The sequence below is a fragment of the Giraffa tippelskirchi genome, chromosome 5, assembly GCF_054371585.1.
Source record: "Giraffa tippelskirchi isolate mGirTip1 chromosome 5, T2T-mGirTip1v1.2.pri, whole genome shotgun sequence".
Taxonomy (NCBI): domain Eukaryota; kingdom Metazoa; phylum Chordata; class Mammalia; order Artiodactyla; family Giraffidae; genus Giraffa; species Giraffa tippelskirchi.
The window spans coordinates 10,962,134-10,983,593 of record NC_137279.1 but is presented as its reverse complement, the minus strand read 5'-3'; the positions used below and the strand labels follow the sequence as shown (position 1 = coordinate 10,983,593).

Below are 21,460 nucleotides of genomic sequence, written 5' to 3'. Positions count from 1 at the left end.
GATTCACCAGCCTGAAGCAACATGTTAAATATAAAACTAATTATATCCAGCCCTTTTTACCCTTTGCCCATTAAAACTTCTTCTCTTTCATGAAGGTGGTCGATAAATGGCTAGATCCAATGTTGCTATAATCATTTGGGGGATTGCTAGTGGAAAACATAAAAGAGGGACAATGAGAAGTTTTTTCTAAAGTAGCCACTATTCAATTTGTAGTAAACAAATCTAGGATCCTATATCTTTAGTTTTTGTGCTAATTTTTTATGGTTTTAAAAGATCAAAATCATCTCACCAGTAAGAGTACTGTTAAGTAAAGCAGAAGACGTACATCAAGTTATCTGCATGGTGGTCCCGTTGCTTGGATATTAAAATGAGATTTTAAAAAAACAGAGCCAGCATCTATTTTTCAAGAAGTCAAAAGGCATTCATAATTACACTAATCATTTTTGAGCATCATGTTAATGATGACAGGAAACTGTAGATCTTGACAGTGGTATGTTTAGTTACATTCGCTATGAAAAAAGAAATGTTGTTTACCCCTCGAGAATTTCTTAAGAAGAAAAAAATCCATCTCCATCAATGAGCAATATTTTTCTCCCCAAGGGATATTGGTTTGAACATTGACTTCACAATGGGTAAGTTATTTCCCTCAGACCCCCTGTTATGAATTGTTAGGTGTCTTGTCTCTTAGGAGACAAGAAACATGTTGTTTCTGGGTACAGTAATCTCATCAGGGAGATCCCAGCTCTGAACTGTGGTTGGTTTGGAATATTTCAGCTTTTTTAGGTCTGGGTTAAATATTTCCATGGGCTATATTCCAAGTTTAAAAGGCGTGCTCTCTCGTCTTTCTGCCCTTTTAAATGAGGTATAGCTTTATCGATGCTTGAAAGGGAGAGTCAAGTGACAGAGAATCCTCAGCTGGACCTCCTCTCAGCTTGTGTGTGGACCCAGGACTCATACGCAGTCATGCACATGTCTTCATGATTCCCTTTTCTCCTTTTCTGTAACAGAAAAATGTCTCTAATTTGAAAATGAACCAGATTTTCAAGAAACCAATATGTAAAGGAGCATAATGGTAGATGGGGAGGGGGAAAAGAATAGGAACTGTAGAATTCTTGTTAACGTGATAGTCATTCTTCTATTTATCTGTTAGCATTTGTGTACATTTTCTTAACAAGGCTTTTTTTTTTTTTAAAGATTTATATTTTAAAAAATATTTATTTATTTGGCTGTGCCAGTCTTAGTTGTAGCATGTGGGATCTAGACCAAGAAAGAAACCTGAGCTTTTTGCCCTGGGAACAAGAAGTTTTAGCTGCTAGAGCACCAGGGAATTCCCTTAATGAGTTTCTTGCAAGGGCTTATTTATCCATCCATTTATTCTTCAACAAATATTCATTTACACTCATGTGTCAGACATGTTGCTCAACACTGGTTGAGCACAAGATAAAGAAGACCCATCAGAGTCATTCATAGTGGTTGGGAAGATATTAGGTAAGCTAGTTATGAAAATACTTATAGAGCTCAGAGGCTTTTCTTCATGGCAATTTGGAGTATCAGGGAAGCCTTCTGGGAGGAGGTGAACATAAGCAAGCAATGAATCAGACCAGGGCCTTAGGAGAGGAAGGGAAGTGGGTCTGTGTCCCTGGTACCTGGTGAGAGAAATCTTAAGCAAGTTACTGCCTTAGTTTCCTTGTCAGAAAATTGGGAATCATAACAAAGCCTGCCTTTTGAGATGATTGTGAAAACTAAATGAGAATGCATGGAAGGGCCTCAACCCCGTGGCTGACACAGAGCATACCTGCCGTAAGTGTGTGCTTGACAGGTATGCAAACGGGACAGACTTTAGCACTCTCTCTAACACTGACTTGACAGATATTTGCTGGGTACCTATGCCACGTGTTGCCTCTTAGTGCTGGGACCTGGGCAGGAACCGAGTTGTTTGTCAGGAGGCCCCACGAGGGTGGAGTGAGCGGTCCAGTGACCGGTGACTTGGGCAAAGCATGGGGGAGACACGTCGCCTCAGTGCCAGGGGAGCCTGAGGTGGCCTCTCCCGGCTGGAGGACAGAGCAGAGCGCCCGGGGAGGCCTGGAAGACCAGGAGGGGCCTCATGGGGCAGCAGTGGCCTCAAAGCCGGAAGGACACGGACACACACGTTCCTTTGGGGTTCCTCAGTTCCCTCGGCATTTTCAATGAATGCACTTGCCTTTCTGTAACTTGGTTATAGTCTCTTCACGGACCAAGGCGCCCATCTCTGTGCGGTTCCCACCCTCCCCGCGCTGCCTGTTGTAAGCTGGAGCCTCTGCCACGTCCTCAGTAAATATGGCCAAGTCCTCACACGGCCCTCTTCTCCGCCTGCTGAAACGGTCCCGCTGTTTCTTATGCCCAGGTGACTGCAGAAGGCTCAGGCTGAAATGTTCACACCGGTGCTTATTCAAGAGATTCGTGAGTTGGGAATTGTTATCCTGTCACTACCTGAACCTTTCCGTATTGCTCAGTAGAGTCCGAAAGCCTGAATATGTCCTATAAAACTTGGCATCATCTCATTCCTGTCCCCCAGGCTCCTGCCTCATCTCTTGAAACTCTCCCTGCAGCTCCATGTCACTGGCTTTTTTTTCCCATTGTTTCAACACCGTGAGCACTTTTATACATGTTGCTGCCTCTGTTTGAAAGGCTCTCGCCAACCCTTTCTCCAGACAAACTCCTCTCTTTATTTTATTTATTTAATTTATTAGAAGTCCTTTGCTCATGAAAGGTCTCCCTCACTTCCTAATGATATATACTCACAATGCCTAAAGTTTTCCTTTATCTTGCTTGTCATAATTGAAATGAAGACTTTATTCGAACACAAGCCTTATTTATCCGACATATATTCTTGGAACCTGTAATGTAGGTGTTGACAACAACATGCAATAAGGCAGTCAAAGGGCCTTCCCATGGTGTTTGTATTTTAATAAGTGAGGCAACGCATAAGAAACCAATGTAGATATGATATAATGTCAGGTAGTGACAAGTACTCTGGCAAAAAGTGAAGATGGGTAGTGAGACAGAGAGAATGATGATAAACTGGGGATGATTAAGAAGGAAGGGCTTTTAGGTTGCTTCCATGTCTTGGCTATTATAAACAGTGCTGCAATGAACACTGCTGTCCATGTGCCTTTTTGAAAGGAATGCATAAAGAAGATGTGGTAGATATACACAGTGGAACATTACTCAGCCACGAAAAAGGGACAAACTAACGCCACTTGCAGCAACATGGAAGGACCTAGACATTGTCATACTGAGTAAAGTGTCAGACAGGAAAAGACAAATATCATTTGATATTACTTATATGTGAAATCTTAAAAAAAGGTACAAATGAGTTTATATACAAAACAGAAATAGAGCTACAGATGTAGAAAACAAACTTATGGTTACCAGGAGGAAAGGAGTGGGAGGGATAAATTGAGAGATTGGGATTGACATTTATACACTACTATGTATAAAATAGACAACCAATAAGGACTTGTTATATAGCACAGGGAAATCTATTCAATACTCTGTAATGGCCTATATGAGAAAAAAAATCTAAAAAAAAGTGTTGTGCCCAACTCTTTGCGACCCCCTGGACTGTAGTCCACCAGGCTTTTCTGTTCAAGGAATTCTCCAGCCAAGAATATTGCAGTGGGGTGCCATTCCCTTCTCCAGGGGATCTTTCCAACTCATGGATCAAATCCTGGTCTCCTGCACTGCAGGTGAATTCATATGAGCCATATGAGCCATATGAGCCACCAGGGAAGCCCATTATTATTTAGCACAGGGAAATCTATTCAATACTCTGTATGGCCTGTATGGGGAAAGAGTCTAAATAAGTGGACATATGTGTTTACATGTACCAGATTCACTTTGCTATACACCTGAAACTAACACAACTTTGTAAATCAACTATACTCAAATAATTTTTATTTTTGTAAAGCAGGAAGGGCTTATGAATGTCCTAGGCTAGAATTCCCAATACCCAACACAGTGCCTGGCATCTAGACAGTACCTGATAAATGTTTGCTGAATGAGGATCACACTGGCCCAGATGGACCCAAGGGGTGAAAGATACAGAAGAGGGCTAACTGGGTTGTATTGTTATGCTTGTTTCTCCCCAAGGGCCCTGACTAAGGACTGGGACGATTCTGTCTATGTGTTCACCCCATATCCAGTGTGAATCCACGTCAGACCTAATTCCCTATTCAAGTTGACTATAGTCACACCTTTTGTGAGGTCGCTGTGCATACATTCTTCTTAATTGCCCTGGGCAAAATTGTAACTGGTTGGTGAATGAAATATTTATGCTTTGAAGAACTGGTGTTCTAATCAGTTTCTACTTATACTGATGATCAACTCTTTCTCAGTGAGGAGGAGGAGAATTTTTTCTGTGATCTATGCACTTCTAAATGACTAATGAAGTCAATCTGGGCCTGGCAGATTCTCGCCACGACTTGGACAGACATCGCGCTCATGGTGCTGTGTGACTTCTCAGCTCCCTGGTTTCCTGGTTCCCGCTGCAATGATCTCATCATTGGCGTTTCATTTCCATAGTGTCAGACCATCCCTGCTTTGCGTTATGCCTCTGTGTGTCTCAGACTTGGGGCACTGTCTGTCACTTTTTTGTCAACCAAGATGGACTTCTTAAGGAAGAGGCCAAAGAGTAAACATCTTCAATTAGCTTTGTTTTGTTTTCATTTTGGTCAGATGGGGAGAGAGGGAAATTCATGCCCTCATAATTTTCTTCAGTTTGAATGAAAGTACTTTTGCAGGTCAGTGTGGATTGAGATCCAGACAAATTGGGTCCATTCCCTGGACTTGGTTTAAAAAATTGAACAGCAGAGAGGAAATGAGCCCCAGGAATGGCTCCGCTCCTTGTCTCTGGGCCCCGGTCCACCTTTTCTTTTGTGCTTCACCTGGCTTTACTCCTCTCTGCCCCAGAGGCCTTTTCTGGTGCTGCACTTTTATAGGAGTCCATTGCTTTGTTTGTACCACTTTTTGGACAAGAAATGCCAATCAAAATCCATACTTTAGGGGAATTTCCTGGCGGTCCAGTGGTTAGCACTCTGCACTTCCACCGAAGGGGCCATGGGTTCAATCCCTGGTCAGGGAACTAAGATCCCACATGCTGCACAGCAAAAATTAGTAAATAGATACATAAAATATTAAAAACCCCATGCTCATACTCCAAGTTCATTTTGGCTTTAATCCATGCTATTTTGACTGTCCCACCGCCTTCTCTCTGTGCATCACTGTTCTCTGTGACAAATTCCCAACTCCCCAACAGAAAAATCCCACATTTTCTATCTAGCATTAACCAGCTTCCCCAGCCACCCCAGGCATTAATAATGAGGCCTTCAAATAGTCGCTGCTCATGGAATTGGTTAAGAAAAAGACTGAAGAGCAATAGAATGTTTCTCCATTTTCACCCTGTTTCCTTCAATCTTATCAATTTGTAATGGTATATTTATTTATCTTTTCACTTATTGACTGTCCCCCTTCCCATAAAAGTTGGGAAACGTGTCTGCCTTGCTGGCCAAGGTATGCCCCATGCTGGCCAGAGTAAACATGTTTAGTGAATCTCTGTGGAGGGGAAGAAGCTTATTCAGGGTGGATTTCCACTCACCCTAAAGAAGGGAAATGAAAGCAAACTTTGGTGGTTTTGTTTTACTGTGGGCAAATTCGTATGGACTGAGAAATTCAATTAACTGTATTCATCAATTTTTGTCTCTGGGGTAGAGTCGTGAGACAGACCCAGAATTCTTGGTCCCACCCCTTTTGTGGCATTAAAAAAAAAAAACTTGGCCAATTACACCAACCAGATTTTTTTTCTTTGTCTCAAAAGGCTCAGCTGAACGCTAGATTCCTCACCCAGTGCAACAATCAAAAACTCAGAAAACCTCAGCTGCCTCAGATGATGTCACAAAACCCTTAAGAATGCTCACTGCTGAGTTGGGCACAGGTCCAGCAAACACAATTCTTTCTGCCAGTTATTCAGGGTCTTTGACAGATTAGGTGGTCTTTTTTATTCCTCTTCTTTTTTTTTTTTTTTTCCATCCTCTTAAAAGGCAGTTCAGTTTACCTCTAAGCAAGACATTAGCTCTGGCTGCCCCAAATAACATTTTAATTGAAGTCTCAGTCCAAACAAATGCCTGGTCTCTTTATTAACCCCAACAGTGTAATTTTTCAACCTAAGACTGATTCAGGGGGAAACCGTCTCACTTAAACTGCCATGCAACGGAACATGGCAGTTTTCCTCAATCAGTCTCTTTTCTGACCTTAATTTGAACCTTAATCTCTTTTAACCATGTTCTCTTTATTAGCTGCTCATAGCCGTGGCACAATACTAATTTTCCTGTTTTTAGACTATCAGTTTACAGAGGTAGTTCACTCCCCTGTCTGTCCCCAAATGTATCCAAGATTTCATGGACCTTTTTGGGAAAAGGAAGGTAATACTTAACCTTTTTTTTTAGGTTTAGTAATTTAAATAGCTGCTTTGAAAAACGCTCTATAGAATTTTAGACTGGGTATTTTTTGAGGTACATTAAAGTTTAGGTACAAAAAAATTTGATACTTAAGTGTCAGAAAAACGTAAAAAACCTTTTAAATAGTTACAAAAGATTTTTCATCCATAGACAGGTCCACACTCATAACGTGGAAACTAAGGCTATTATCTTAATAATTCAGGCAAAAACAGTATGTTTTTATTAGAAACCTCTAATCTTTGGGGGAGACCTGAGTTATCGAGATAATTGCTTCCATTCCTTCCTTTTTTAATGCTTAGATATAATCAATGAGTAAGGATAGAGACAATCATTTTTTTCTTAATTATACCTTCCCATTTTTTGACATTGGTAAAATGATCCAAATTAAAAAGAAGAAAAATCCACCCTTTTCAATAACAATGAAAAAAAAATGTGTTTCTCTATTTGGAGTCTACCTTAATATAGCAGAACTATGTAGGTAGAAAAACAGTGCTTATGATCATGTGCTCAATTAGATTTATTATAGGTTTTTGTACTTTTTGGCATTAGAATGAAAGCATATTGGTTATTATTCTTTCTAACTTAATTGAAGGCTTTGTATCTAGTTACCCCTCTGTTCTTTCCTTGATACAATAGTTTGTTGATTGCAAAAAATTACATTTCTGTGACTTTAAAGTCCTAGAACGAGGACTGTCATGGAAAGTTGGAGATTCAGCCTGGTGTTTGGAGGGCAGGGACCATGTGCCCTCTGGGTATGAGGAGGTGGGCATCTGGGAACAATGGTCTATCCCCTGCGGAGTTCTGTGGCAGTAGCAGCATGTTGGCACGATAAATTTTGCCTTCATTTCCCTGGCTCAAACAATTAGTGGGATTGAATCAGAGTTCTCCTGGATCATGGCTTATTATATGTTATTAAATTCCGTTATTCGAGAAGTTGCTGCTACGATTCTAAAACTTCCCAACATCTCACACAAAGCCCCCATCTCCATTCTCTGTGTATTTTCTTTTACGTTTATCTTCTGCTTCTCCGATAGTCAAGGTTTCCTTTTTCTTTCCCCTCAGTGCTTATTTAAAGAGCTAAGAGCTAATTTGAAAATACATGTTTGAAAGGGCAACAAAAATGAGATGTGAAAAAAAATGGATGAAGATTCTTAATTAGTCCATTATTTGACACGCACGATTTAACATGGTATGCTTAGCATTGTGCATTCCCCAAAAGAACAAGGCTCTTTTTTTTTTTATCCCAAACTTTAACTCCCTCTCATTCATTATATCCCTTCTTGTCACTTTCCATTAGCTGATCATGACATCCTTTGCTGGAAGGGCGAGCAAGCAGATTACTTCCAAACTGGTGTAAGTGACACTCAAAAGACTGGCCTAAAGGGGGTTCTGTGATAGCAACAAGCTCCTCAGCCCCTGGAGTTGGAGAATGTCATTTCAATAATATATGGGAGTTCACTGTCACATCATTTCTGAAGCAACTTGGCAACTTCCCAGAAGTGGCAGGAATGGGTCTTCTGCTGGAATTTGTGTGTAGATACCATCTAATGTTTTTATAGTTGCTAATTATTATCATATAATAATAATTATTACTGTGCCAATGCAAACCTTCTATCTAGCATAGCATCCTGCATTTTACAGATGAGGCAACCGAGGACCAAAGAGATGAAATAAATTTTCTGTAGCCGATGAGTGGCAGATCTAGGACTTTTAATTGAGGTCTGGCTGTGTCTCTTACCATTAGAACAGGCTACACACAGCACATCCATGGCTAGGAAACTCCAGCATGTCTCTGTAAATCTAAAGGATAAAGAAATGACCAAAAGCATATTCATTTTAATGCAACTGAAAAATACCCTGTCACCAGGTACTTCTAATAGGGGCAGGGGGTGACTGAACGAATCAGGGATTAAACAAACATGGATAGATTGTGTGATGAAAACAAGTGGAGAATCTGATGCTCTGATCAGAAAGCCCTGAGCATGTGAACTATTCCCCAGCGCAGCATCCCTGCCCCCTAGCCTCCCTCCCATACTCCCAAAGGTCCCACCTTGGGAATCTGCCTTGGAATGGGGTGGACCTGGGGATAACGGAATGGTTGCAGATTGACGGTATGTCTCAGTCAGTCACAGACAGTCATGAGCTCTGGCCTGAACAGTGCCAGGACTGAAGCTGGCCACCACGCGGACCCTCACTCCAGCTTCTTAATGCCCGTGGTCTTCTGCTCCCAAGAAAACCAAGTTCAGTCCATTCATCAAGTTTCAGCTTCTTCCCTTCCTTAAACAAGTTTTAGCTTCTTTTTCCAGTAACCCTTCAAACATTTTGATTATAAAATAGAGAGTTTGGAAATACAAAGAAACATTATATAAAAGTCCCCTATTCTTCTTCCATTGACGTGAAAGTCACTCAGTTGTGTCTGACTCTTTATGACCCCATGGACTATACAGTCCATGGAATTCTCCAGGCCAGAATACTGGAATGGGTAGCCTTTCCCTTCTCCAGGCGGTCTTCCCAACCCAGGGATCGAACCCAGGTCTCCCACATTGCAGGTGGATTCTTTACCAGCTGAGCCACAAGGGAAGCCCAGTCAGATATTCTCACAGTGTAGATCTTTCTGGGGTTTCTCAGGTGGCTCAGTGGTAAAGAATCTGCCTACCAAGCAGGAGATAGGGTTTGATTCGTGGATCGGGAAGATGCCTAGGAGAAGGAAATGGCAGCTCCAGTGTTTTTGCCTGGGAAATCCCTTGGAGAGAGAAGCCTGGCATGCTATACAGTCCGCGGGATCACAGTCAGACACGACTGAGCGACTAAACAGCAGCACAGCATAGATCTTTCTAGTCTAGGCTATCCACGTATATTCTAGGTGGTAAAACAAGTAGTTACAGGGATAGACTCTAAAACCATACCACCATCTTTAAATCTAGACACTGCCATCAGCAGCGTCACCCAACCTCTCTGGCCCCCTGTTTTCTCACATGTAAAGTCCCCCGCCAGAGAGTTGTGACAAGAGCTATTGCATGTAAAGCAGCTGGCCCAGGGGCAGCACTTACTGCTTTTCAGCTATGGTTGTATATATGTTGTTTCCGTGTTCTTGTCTTACTTGCTTTTTCTGACCATGCTCCAGCCTCCTCGATATCAAGCCCGTAGGTAACTTCATCCTCAACTGAGTTTCCGTCTCTTTTCAGTCCATTTGGTTTGACTGGCTTCCCCCTCACACCACATCAGTGATTTTTTCCAGGTCTCAATCCCTGTTCATTTACCCATAACTCTTAAATAAGCATGGCCAGCATCTTATTTCCACTCCAGTCTGATGGACATATTTCTGCTTGGCTCCCTTGCTTACCCAGCCTGGCACCACGGCAAAGCCTGAGCAGGCTTCTTTGCTCTTTTCCATCTTGAACTCCTTGAACTAAGTGCAACTGGAGGCGATACCAGGAGCTCGTGATCACAAAGACAGCTCCAGCATCCACCCACGGTTTGGGAGCCTCAGGAAGGTCAATGAGAAACTAGGTGCCAAATATAGATAGGCAACACAGGGCAAGTTTATCTGCTTAAAACAATTTTAGATGTAAGAAGGATTTTTTAAAAAAAATCATATTCTTTTTAAAAACTGTCTTTGTCAAATCCATCTTCTCAGAGATTTTTGCATCACTGAAGAAGGAAAAATATAAATAAAAATTTTATTTTTAGATAGCACATCTAAATACGTGTATTTTATGTATTACATATATATGTATTTTTTAACTTGGAAGTGTGTGTGATAGGACTGTGGATGGCCAGCTACAGGAATAGGAGAAGAGGGAATTACATTTAATGAAGCTGGGACCTTTCATGTAGACCTTTCAGACTTAAAAAAATTGTTGATTTTACATGCCAAAGTCTTGAAAGGGCCTTGACGGCTCACGGCTTTGGTGTATTTTTCCAGATGGCAGATGCCATTTTGTGTTTTGCATAAACTGACTAAATTTGCTTGCTCTTTGTACTTATTTCAGAGGCAACCATTCTTTGCTTTCAATAGGACAGAAGAGCTCCTTGGCACTGGAATCCTCCTGGCCTGGGGAGGGAGGGATGGTTAAGGGACTGTTATGAGGATATGCAGGCGTCATCCCAAACTTCCTACGTTCACTCTAAGGAAGGAGGGTGCACCAGGGCATTGAATCCTTGCTCCCTACCGGTATTTCTGACTCTGTAAGCAAGTCACAGAAAGTAAATTGTGCTGGAGAACTTCTGAAAGCTATTTTTTTCCGGTTTTCCCATTGTTACTTCCTTGGAGGACAAATAGGTTCATTATGTTCTTATTTCAAATCCTCTCTAGCCTAACTACTAGTTGTATGACCCCTTAATGTAATTCCTTTGTACTTCAAGTTTTGCAAAATGCATATATATATATATATATATATATATATATGATGCTAATAAAAATAACACATTTCTCAGAATTTGTCATAAAGATTCTGTGAGTTAATCCAGATAAAGGATTTAGAAAGTGTCTGATATATGGTAAATGCTCAAGAAATGTCAGTCATTATTGTTGTTAAGATTACCATCCATGGGAATTTTCACTTTTTTCTCATTTTCTGCTGATTGACCCTGCCCTACTCCTGTCACCATTATGCTGACTCTTTAGGTCATTCTGTATGGAAATAGGCTGGTAATAGAGTGGTTACATATTGGTTTTGCAGTTAAACAGAACCAAGTTGAAATTCTTGAAGTAACATTTAATAGCTATATCTTCTCCTCAAGTGACTTCATTTCTTTAAGCCTCAATGTCTTCATCTATAAAATAAGGATGATAATAACAGTACCTACCTCATAACATCTTGAGAGGCTTCAATGAGACAATGTTTGCAGTGTCTGGCAAGAATGTACAGCATGTTATGTATTGTTATTATTTTTGTTGCTCCAAATTTTATCAGGGTAGAAGTCTTCTAAAAGCACCTAGAAGCTTGTCAAAGCTCCAGGGCTCTAGTTTTATGTCAGCTACCCTACCAGAAAAGAGGGCAAGCACAGAAATAGAAAGACGCTACCAGGCCATGACTTAACAGAGACTCTTTGCCAAATCATGACACTGATTTGGCAGAGTTGAGTATCAGTCCACATGAATTTCAGTTCCAGTTAGGAAACTCACATTCCTGAGTGGGCCCTCCCAGCTCGTTGCACTGGAGATTCCAAAGGATAGGAACTATTGGGATAGGCATGAAAGCCGTATTCTTCTATTCTAAACTCCCCCAATAAAGCATAGGGTGAGGTAGACTGTAAGGAAGAAAAAGTTACTCGTGCTGGTAACTCAAGGAAGAATATGGCATTTGCACATTATGGAACATTCAAATTTCCCATTTTCCAAAATGTATTTCTTCCCTCAAACTAAAAGTGGATAGAAATTGCATCTGTGAGTGAAAGAAAGCCCTCTAAACACTATACTTGTGTTATTGGACAGTTGAAAACTGTCTAACTCACTTTTGCCCTTGGTCTCTATGGATCTCCATAACTGAACAAAGAGAAAACCAAAGAACTCTTGAAACTTTTGCCCCAAAGCTAGAACGGAACCTGAAAAAACTGAGGAACATGAAACAAGGAAGTGTGAAAGACAGCAACAATCTTGCAAATATTTAGGGTGCCTTCTTAGATTTGTTTCGACCTCTTCCTGCCTGTGACTTCTAACATTAAGAATAAAATGGATTTGAGTTGGAAGGAAAAGGCACTGACATAAGTTCTTTCTTCAGTTCTGATAACAACTCTGTCTTTGTTCTTGACCTCATACTTAGAAATTACTCCGAGTGTAGAATTCTACAGTGATCACTAACAGTAAAATAAGAGAGGAAAGTAAGATTGAGCAGGAGGCAAAGAAAGTACACATTAAAGGGAAAAGGGAAGAAAAGTGGGAAAGAATAGGAAGAATCTGTATTATTAAAATGGGGAAAGAAATTATATAACAAAAAAGAAAAAAAAACTTCATATTATTGTAACAGAGATGGCTAGCTGACCCACCAAGATTTACCCTCCCCTTTCACAGTGCAGAACTGTTTCTGGGAATCAATTGCTCAGCCAGCGACTATATTTCCCAGACTCTCTTGCACGGATGTGGGACTATGTGACGAGCTCTTATCCCTGGAATATGAGCTGAATTGAAGAGATAGTTGTCACTTTTGTCTTCGGTTAAGACTGTGTGTAGATTCTCTATTCTTTGTCTGTCTGTCTCCCTCTCTCTGTCTCTCTCCATCCTCTGGCTGGATAATACCAGGACAGTCTTGATGGCATCCATATACAGGAGATGCAGAGCCATTACATGAGAAGAATCTGGATTCCTGACTCACTATTTGAAGAAGAGCAGCTCAGGACAGCCGCCCAACCAGAAATGTCCACGTTAGACTTTTGGTGAGTGAGACATACACTTTCATGTGTTAAGCCACTGAGCTCTGGGGTTTATTTGTTATACCTGCAAACATGACTTAGCTTGACTAATACAGAGATTGATACCAGAAGGAAGCTCCAGAAATCGTTGCTTTTTCTTTTTCTCTTTGCTGAAAAACCAGTTAATCGTTTCCTGATATCCTCTTTTTCTTCTATGATGTTATCAAGAGCAGCCAGTAACAGCCAGCATGTGCTATTTTTTACCTGTGAGCACAAGAGTCACGTGGTAGAACTTTCAAGTTACTAAAGGCAACAGCTTTGCTGAGTGTTTTTCTGCTTCCTGCTATGGATCTCCAGCCCTCCAGGCTAATATATCTGCTTCTTACAACCTGGCCACAAAGTCAATGGCACACATGTTAAGGTTTTGTTACAGGACACCACATCTGGCACCAAATACAATGGTCAAGTTTAGTCAGAAAAATAGAGAACTTCTCATGGCAGAGATAAGGCAATGTGTTCACCAGAACATTTATTCTCCCTGGACCCAGGGGGAGACCACATTTGCCTTGGAATTTTAACTGGGGCTTCAGGACCAGTTCTTTGTAATGCATGTCAGCAGGAGTACTGGGCCATCTTTGGTCCAGGAAGTTAAGAACACAAGTGTGCTTTCTCTGTGTTCTCACCTCTTCCTCAGGGACTTAGAGAGCATGTGTTCAGATACTGTAGCTACAAGGTAGAAGCCACTCAGCGTAAATCCTGAACAAGAAATAACCTTATTTTTTAGAAATAATTCAATGTTAGTTATTATTCTTTATTTGGGGGGTTAGCAAAGATTTTAAAAAATTTTTTATAGAATTTTTGAAGGTTATACTCCATTAAGAGTTATTACAAAATATTGGCTGTATTCCCTGTGTTGTACAATACATCCTTGTAGCCTACCCTACACCCAATAGTTTGTTACTTTCAATCCCCTACCCCTGTACGGCCCCTGCCACTGATAATCACTAGTTTGTTTTCTATATCTGTGAGTGCTTCTTTGTTTGTTATATTCACTAGCTTGTTGTACCCTTTTAGATTCCACATACGAGTGATAATGTATGTGGAATCTAAAAAAAAAATGTGTATTTGTCTTTCTCTGACATTTCATTTAGTATAATGCTCTCCAACTCCATCCATGTTGCTGCAAATAGCAAAATCCCATTCTTTTTTATGGCTGAGTAGTATTCCATTTTGGGTTTCTAAGGAGGCTGTAGTGGTAAAGAATCTCCCTGCCAATGCAGGAGACATAAGAGACACAGGCTCAGTCCCTGGGTTGGTAAGATCCTCTGGAGGAGAGCATGGCCAGCCATTCTGGTATTCTTACCTGGAGAATCCCATGAACTGAGGAGCCTGGTGGGCTACAGTCCATAGCATCTCAAAGAGACAGAAGCAACACAGCTCACATGCACAGTATTCCATCATATATATACATATATGTATGTATATATATACACACATACACTACATATTCCTTATCCATTAATCTGGTGATGGACACATTTGCTTCCATATCTTGGAAATTGTAAATAATGCCACTATGAACAATGGGGTGCATACATTTTTTCAAATTATTGTTTTTGTTTTTTCCTTCAGATATATACCCAGGAGTATTTTGTTATACTATTCAGAGTTTGGAGGTTGTTACTGAAATACACCTATCCCATTCTGCTAATGTACTTGAAATATTCCCATCAGGAAGGAATTCAATGTAAGCAATTAGAGGTTTACAGGATCTTTGGGAGAGCTGGGGAATAAAGGTCAAGGGGGTTGTTACTAACTTTCAAAAAAACCTCAGGTGAAGTTGAGGAATCACCAGGAAGCCAGGCTGCGGCTGACCTCAGCTGACTGCAGTACTGAAAGGGGTGGTTCTTGGGAGGATGCTCAGGAGCCCATAGCTAGCTCCATGTCCTTCGCCCACACACCTGCTTGTAGCTACTGATAGAGAAAAATGGTCTTTACTTCTCCCTTCAGGCAATTGCATCTCTCAGTGGCAGGTTTGACCAAGAACCCTACTGGCAAGGGAGGCTTGGAAATGTAGTTTCCAAGCTGTCAGCCCTTGTGGTACAGAGGGACACTTAGAAGGACAAAGATGGTACTTACAGAGTCTCGACAAGAAATTCCTAATATAAGCGCTCCTTGTTTTCCCATAGGAAATTCAGGTGGTCATTCTTCTGTCTTGAAAGCTCCTTAAGGGTAGATCTTAATCAATTCTCTATCCCCAGTGCTAGACTGAACCAGACAATAAATTGTTCTGTGTTTATCTGAATGGAATGACAACAGGATCAATAGCAAAATAGAAAGTTGTCCCCCCTTTTTAAGTTGGATTTCAAGGTCTCCTGTTCCTAGAATCTGATGATTCTCCCTAATGACTGCCCTAGATTCTGCCCCAGCTTAAGTCATTTTCCTTCCTAACCTGCTCAGAGTGATCAAGAGAGATGTTTGCTCAAGTGACTTAAAGCTTGAGTTCTATGTCCTGTCTGCATAGCGAGGAGAAGGATTGAAAATAGTCTGGTTTATTGGATCCATGGAGATTGTCAATTACATATTTTTTTTGCTTTAAACTGCATTATCAAGTTGGTTGTGTAAAGTTAGTCAAGGTATTTCTATATTTTATTCATATGGTTCTAAACAGAATCTTCATGTCCTACCAGAGTTGGGATCTCTTTGAAATGTGGAGTTTATGATTCACCTTGGGGCAGAGTTTGGAGTATTTGAAATGAAAAGGGGATGGGGTGAGTTTGGGTGTTAGGAAGGCCTGTTCAGCTGTTTGAAAAGGATATTCAGGAAAGGGGGGACCTGGTGTGATTTCATCTGAAAAGGCACAGAGTTAAAACTCTATGAAAGATTAAAGACATCCTCTTGAAATTTATTTTTCTCAGTAAAAAATGGGTAAGACTATTGTGCCTTGGTAAAAATAATGGCAGGGTGACTCAGACTTATTTACAACCATCAAAGAAATGAAGGATATGGATCATCTCACTAATTAATCTTTTTATCATTATCAAGTGGTGACTGTATCCAGCTAAAGAGTGCTGTGTGCATAATAGCACAATTATGGGGGATGTGATGATGTAATAGCTGCTAGTGCCCAGCATTTAGCCTCTCTTTTCCATTCCCACCCACCCTGATCTCTGGCTATATTTAGTTGTTTTACTCAGTGTACCTGGACCAAAGTCTGTTTTACAAAATTAAAAGAGTAGAGAGAAGAGTCAGAGTCTTCATAGAAAAATCAGGCTTCACAGTGTTTATTTCTCTTGATTACCCATGTTCCTTCTTGGTTAATGTATTTTCTCCTACATTGCACCTAGAATCATGACTGAAATACAATCATGAGTTTACTTTGTGTAAAGGGAAGTAGGGCATTGAGCAATCATCTAATGAATACAGTCAAGATGGTTAGTGAATCTGGAAAATTCCACTCTCAAAAAAATTACTTTCTCTACTCCATAGCAGATTTCCTCTTGGCCTTAATTATCCACAGAGTTGTCCAATTTTCTGATAGTCTTTACTGTTGTTGACATCACCTTAATAATTTATTTAATGGATTTCACTGGGTTCATTTGAGAGCCCTTTATTCTTAGTGGCTTCTTTTATCAAATAATTTATTTATTCAATAAACACTGAACACTGTTCCAGTTATCTATTGCTGTGTAATAAGCTACCCTAAAACCTAGTGACTTAGTGCAATAATTTTTTATTACCACATGTAGTTCTTAATGTTGATGGGCTCAGCTGGGCAGTTCTTTCTTGAGTCCCTCATACAGTTGTGATCAGATGTTAGCAGAGACCAGAGCCACCTTCACTCTGCCTGTCATTGGGCATCTCTCTCTCTCCCCCTACACGATCAGTTTGGGCATTGTCAGAGCTTGTTGATCTTTTGGTAATCAACCTGCTTACCTTGTGACCAACTTTGTCCAACATGTGTATTCTAAAAAACTTCACGTGGAAGTTGCGAAATCTCTTCTGATCTAGCCCTAGAAGTCATCTTCTCTCTTCTGTTTGTCAAGCAGTCACCAGACCTGACAATCTACTTCTCGGACTCCAAGAGGTGGAGATGTAGATTCCAGCTCACAATGGTGGAATGACTTGTACCTTCAAAGATGACCACCTAAGATGACGGTGGTCACCTCAGTAACCAAGTTACCTCTGGCACCTGCTATGTGACAAGCCTTATGGTAGGTGCTGGGGGAAAGTGTTGAATAAACCAGGCACTTGTGGAGATTAAAATCTAGCTTAATTAACTTTAGTCTGATGTGGTGGTGTTTACAAGCAACTGCCCAACAGTGGATCTCAAAAGTCAAGTATATTTGGTTATGAAACTGACAAAACAGCTATTCTGATCATTTGTGGTCTGGTCATTTTGGCTTTCTCAAGAACCCAACTGAATGAAATTCATGGTTATCTAATCTATAACTTGATAACAAACTTGATGAGCTGATTCATCTCTGTATTTTTAAAAACATAATCTGAACAAAACTGGGATATTCATCTGTGTCTTCACATTTGAGTTCCTGCTGGGCATGGAGGATGAAACCAGCTTTTTAAAACTCCTAATAGGAAATGTGAGAGAAGCTGAGAAGTCAGGTTTTGCTCCTGATGAGCTTCTATTCTTTTGAGTAGTTCTGATCTAGTGCAGGTGGGTTAACTGGTGACGACGACAAGCAAGAGGGGAACCCAGACAACACTTGCTAAACTAGACAGGCAGGATCTTTCAGTTTCCCTTCCGAGAATTATCTTTTGGGGAGAAGTAATGGGTTATTTGCCTGCATTTTCTCGTCTCTTGTATCATCAAAGGAAGGTGATTGAGGTTTGTTAAGTAAAAGGAGATTTCAGGACAGGAATGTTTGCAGAAGAATCAGTGCTGTTCAGCAATTCTCAGATCTTATTGTTTTTGGCACAGTTTGTGTCCATTCAGTGTAACAGCTATGAGGGGCTGGGGGAGGGGGCTCATGATGACACAAGAGATACCTTGACATTTCAGAGACAAAGGTCAAAGCCCGAAAAGGTCCAAGAGTATGAAGAAGTCCTGTACACACTTGTCAAGTTCCCTGCCATGAAATCAGTATCATACTGGGTCTTCTTAGGTTATGTCTATATACTGTGTTATCTTAGCATGAAAAGACACCCTAAAGGGGATATTTTATGTAAAACAACAACCATAATATATACTTGGCCTTAATTACAAGAATGTTTCAAGCAAAACTAAATTTTGGCCTCATTGTCATACAGTGAGTCTCATATATCAATCCATTCACTTTAACTTTGTAGCACATCCTTCATCAACATGCAGACTTGTCTCATACTAGTGAATCTTGTGTCCCCTAGGTATGATTTACTAAATAAAACTTCTTTCCATTTCTCATGCCAATTTACTTATCTGTCTGAAATGCCCATTTCTACTTTACCTGGAAATTCATAATAGATGTTAATAATCACTTATTCTTCATACGGCCAGCATATACTTACTTGATGTGTTTTGTGTTAGGTTGTTATTTTGTACCTGATGATAAATACATCACTTTATAACTTTTCATGGGCACCTAATTTGTCCAATTAGTTGGTAAACTGGCAGGAGATTCTCTGCATACACAGCTGTGTGCCTGTGTGTGTGTATGTGCACGGGCACGAAGTTGCTTCAGTTGAGTGCTGGAAAGCCCATACATAACTATATATATGTGTGCTCAGTTGCTTCAGTCATGCCCAACTCTTTGTGACTCCATGGACTGTAGCCACCAGGTTCTTCTCTCCAGAAGAATGGAATTCTCCAGACAATACTGGAGTAGGGAGCCATTCCCTTCTCCAGAGGATCTTCCTGACCCAGGGATCAAACCCATGTCTCTTACATCTCCTGCATCGACAGGTGGGTTCTTTACCAGTGCCACCTGGGAAGCCCAACTGCATATGTATATATGTTCACACATACATAACTATACATGTATGTATATATACACACATAATTATACATGTAGTATGTGTATATATACACACATACATAGAAGACTTCCTTCACCAGCTGATTGACATGCTCTACGTTCCACTTTCATTTGGTTTTTATAGGTTAAAATCAAGTAAATTATTTTATAATTACACAATGAATTGGATCATGTATACTATAATGGATTACTCAGATTTTTAAAGCACCTTAACTTCACAAAGATGAAAATCGTCTAGATTATTGGTCATCTTTTCCTCTGAGAAAGTTCTTTCCATAGATTCATAACAAACATAAGTACTTGAACTATACAAGTACCTGTGACTGATTATTTAAGGCAAACATGTTTTTTTTTCTTTCCCCTGGAAATGTAGAAGTCTTAATTCTCAACTTGAGGCTACCAAGCCTTTGAATTTTCATGTTGGCCTTGTGGGCGTTTATCAGGTTTTGTTTTTATTGGTTGTGAGGGAGTTACAAGCATGGCTTGGAGGACTTGATCTCTTCCTTTATGATGTCTAAATATTCCTCCCACTCAGACTTCCTAAATGAACAAACAGTTTAAGTAGAAACTTGAGGTTGGCCTCAGGAAAAATCTGCTGACCATCATGTCACCTCTGCTCATCCCTCTTCTAACTAATTTGCTGTCCCTAAACTCTTTTATATGCAAAGTTTGGTGTTGCTGCTGCCTGTTTGCTAGACAAGGGGCATCTCAACTTGTCTGATTTCAGGGCCACTAGAAAACATTTCCTATTCTCCAAATATGATGAACTGTTTCTACATTCCTGGTGTTATATTAGCATGGAGTAAAGCTTTCTTTTGATAACAAGGAGCGTATTTAGAATATAAATCCTGTTGGAAGCATTGATATAATACTGGGTCCTTTCCACGTAAATGATAATGACTAGCAGATATTTTTCTAAAACAACTTTTGATTAGGGCAAGATATCGATTGAATTTAGGACAATGGTAGGCCACCGCATTCTTAAAGCAGTGGGTTCAAAAGTAGAATATCCTTACCCTACGGAGAATCCAAAATGACCCATTGAAGTGCAGAAAGAAGATATTAAATCTTCTATTTATTTTAACTTTACATTTCTTTTTTTTTCTGAAGCAATATTCCTAAGATATAAGCCAAAATTTTTTTTCAGAATGTTTATTACAGCACTTTTTATCATTGCAAAAAAATATGAAAATATGTTGCTAAACTTAAGGTGTTGAATGAACAAATTCCAATTTGTATATAATGGGTTATTCCTTTTACATTTCATCTTAAAGTTTGGTGTTTATTTTTTGGTATTTATTTTTTGAGGCACACAATATAGAAACACATAAGTAATTTGTAAGTAAAAATACACATATTGGATATGCCTCAAAATTTTTTTTACTGATAGAGGCACATGATCTAAAAGGTTAGAAACCAAACTGCTTATAAAGAATGAATGTGGATGAGGTCTTGACAATGCTACGTGAAGTAACAGGAAATAGTTACAGAACAAGTGTTTACAACCTCAGAATTCTGACTCCAGTTGTTACTGATTTCAGTTCATTGATCAATAGGTAGTTTACTAACTCTCAACCTGACGCAGGACAGTCCCTTTTAAGATGTTGAGAAATTGCTCAATTTTAGGATGTTGACCGAAGAAAGTAGATTTTAATCATGCTTTTTTTTTTTCATTTTGTTTTCTCAAGGGTCCCATGGGAACAGAAAGTTTTGAGGGTGTTTACTGTTTGTGCAAGATGACTGGTTGGGTAAAGAAGTTCAAAGTTTATTATCTGCAGAACAAATAAAGCCTGGGCAAAGGTAACTGAAGTGAATGTCTCCCACCTTGTCCCTTGAGCCTGTCTAAGGGGATGTTTGCGCCAAAGATTGCATAACTGAGAACCTAATCTATGCAAGTCAAATGGAGAGGAGGTGCATTTTAGACTCCTATTGGTTAAAAAAGTCACTGACTTTTATTTTTCTTGGTTTGAGAGGCAGTTGATGGTGGTGCCTATATAAAAATCATTTTAGAAATCTGTTTTTGGATAAGCTATTTCTAACTATGTGGGGTTTCTTGTCAGATAGCATCTGAGTGGCTGAATTAGAATGTTTCCTTCTTCCCCAAAGGTAGACAGAACATAGTGCTAGGTAAGTACTAATAAGTTTACTAATTCAAGGTTCATCTGGACTTTTATTGTTGGTGCTGATTAATGACATCAAGGATAGCTAGATTGTTCTTGTGATTAGTCCATAGTAATTACTGACAAGTATTGAGAATGGTCAAACATATGATGTGAAGCTCAGCTATCTTTTAGAAGATAACATCCTATGCATAAATGTTAATGGGAAAGAAGTAGAATGTGATTGAATGGTTGAGCTTAAGAACTTATTATTGGGGAAAAAAATGCTTTAGGTCTCAAATATTCTTACTGACCAAATATTTACTTAATCATTCCCATTTTTTGGACTCTTTGTTGTTGTTTATATTGGAACTTGATGTTTAGAAAGCCAGTTATGGAGGCTTTTTATATAGTACAGTCCTGAAGTGTGATAATAAATGAGCCAGAAGCCAATTGTGGATAGAGGTTTTATAGATTAAAGAGTTGACCTTTCATTTTAGAGTAGGTATTGCAGAGTTTTATGAACTTTTTTCAAATATGTTTA

At 39.8% G+C, this 21,460-nt stretch overlaps 2 long non-coding RNA genes across 2 annotated transcripts; one reads left to right on the top strand and one right to left on the bottom strand.

The window, feature by feature from the left end:
- Nucleotides 1–479: 479 nt before the first annotated feature.
- Nucleotides 480–2,704, bottom strand: LOC145507785 (uncharacterized). The gene is made up of 2 exons (XR_014055122.1): nt 2,201–2,704; nt 480–998 (listed from the first exon to the last, which is right to left on the bottom strand). It is a non-coding gene; the product is annotated as an uncharacterized LOC145507785 (long non-coding RNA).
- LOC145507783 (uncharacterized) lies at nt 1,746–20,626 on the top strand. The gene is made up of 4 exons (XR_014055120.1): nt 1,746–1,800; nt 7,792–7,847; nt 12,736–12,869; nt 20,506–20,626. It is a non-coding gene; the product is annotated as an uncharacterized LOC145507783 (long non-coding RNA).
- Nucleotides 20,627–21,460: the final 834 nt, after the last annotated feature.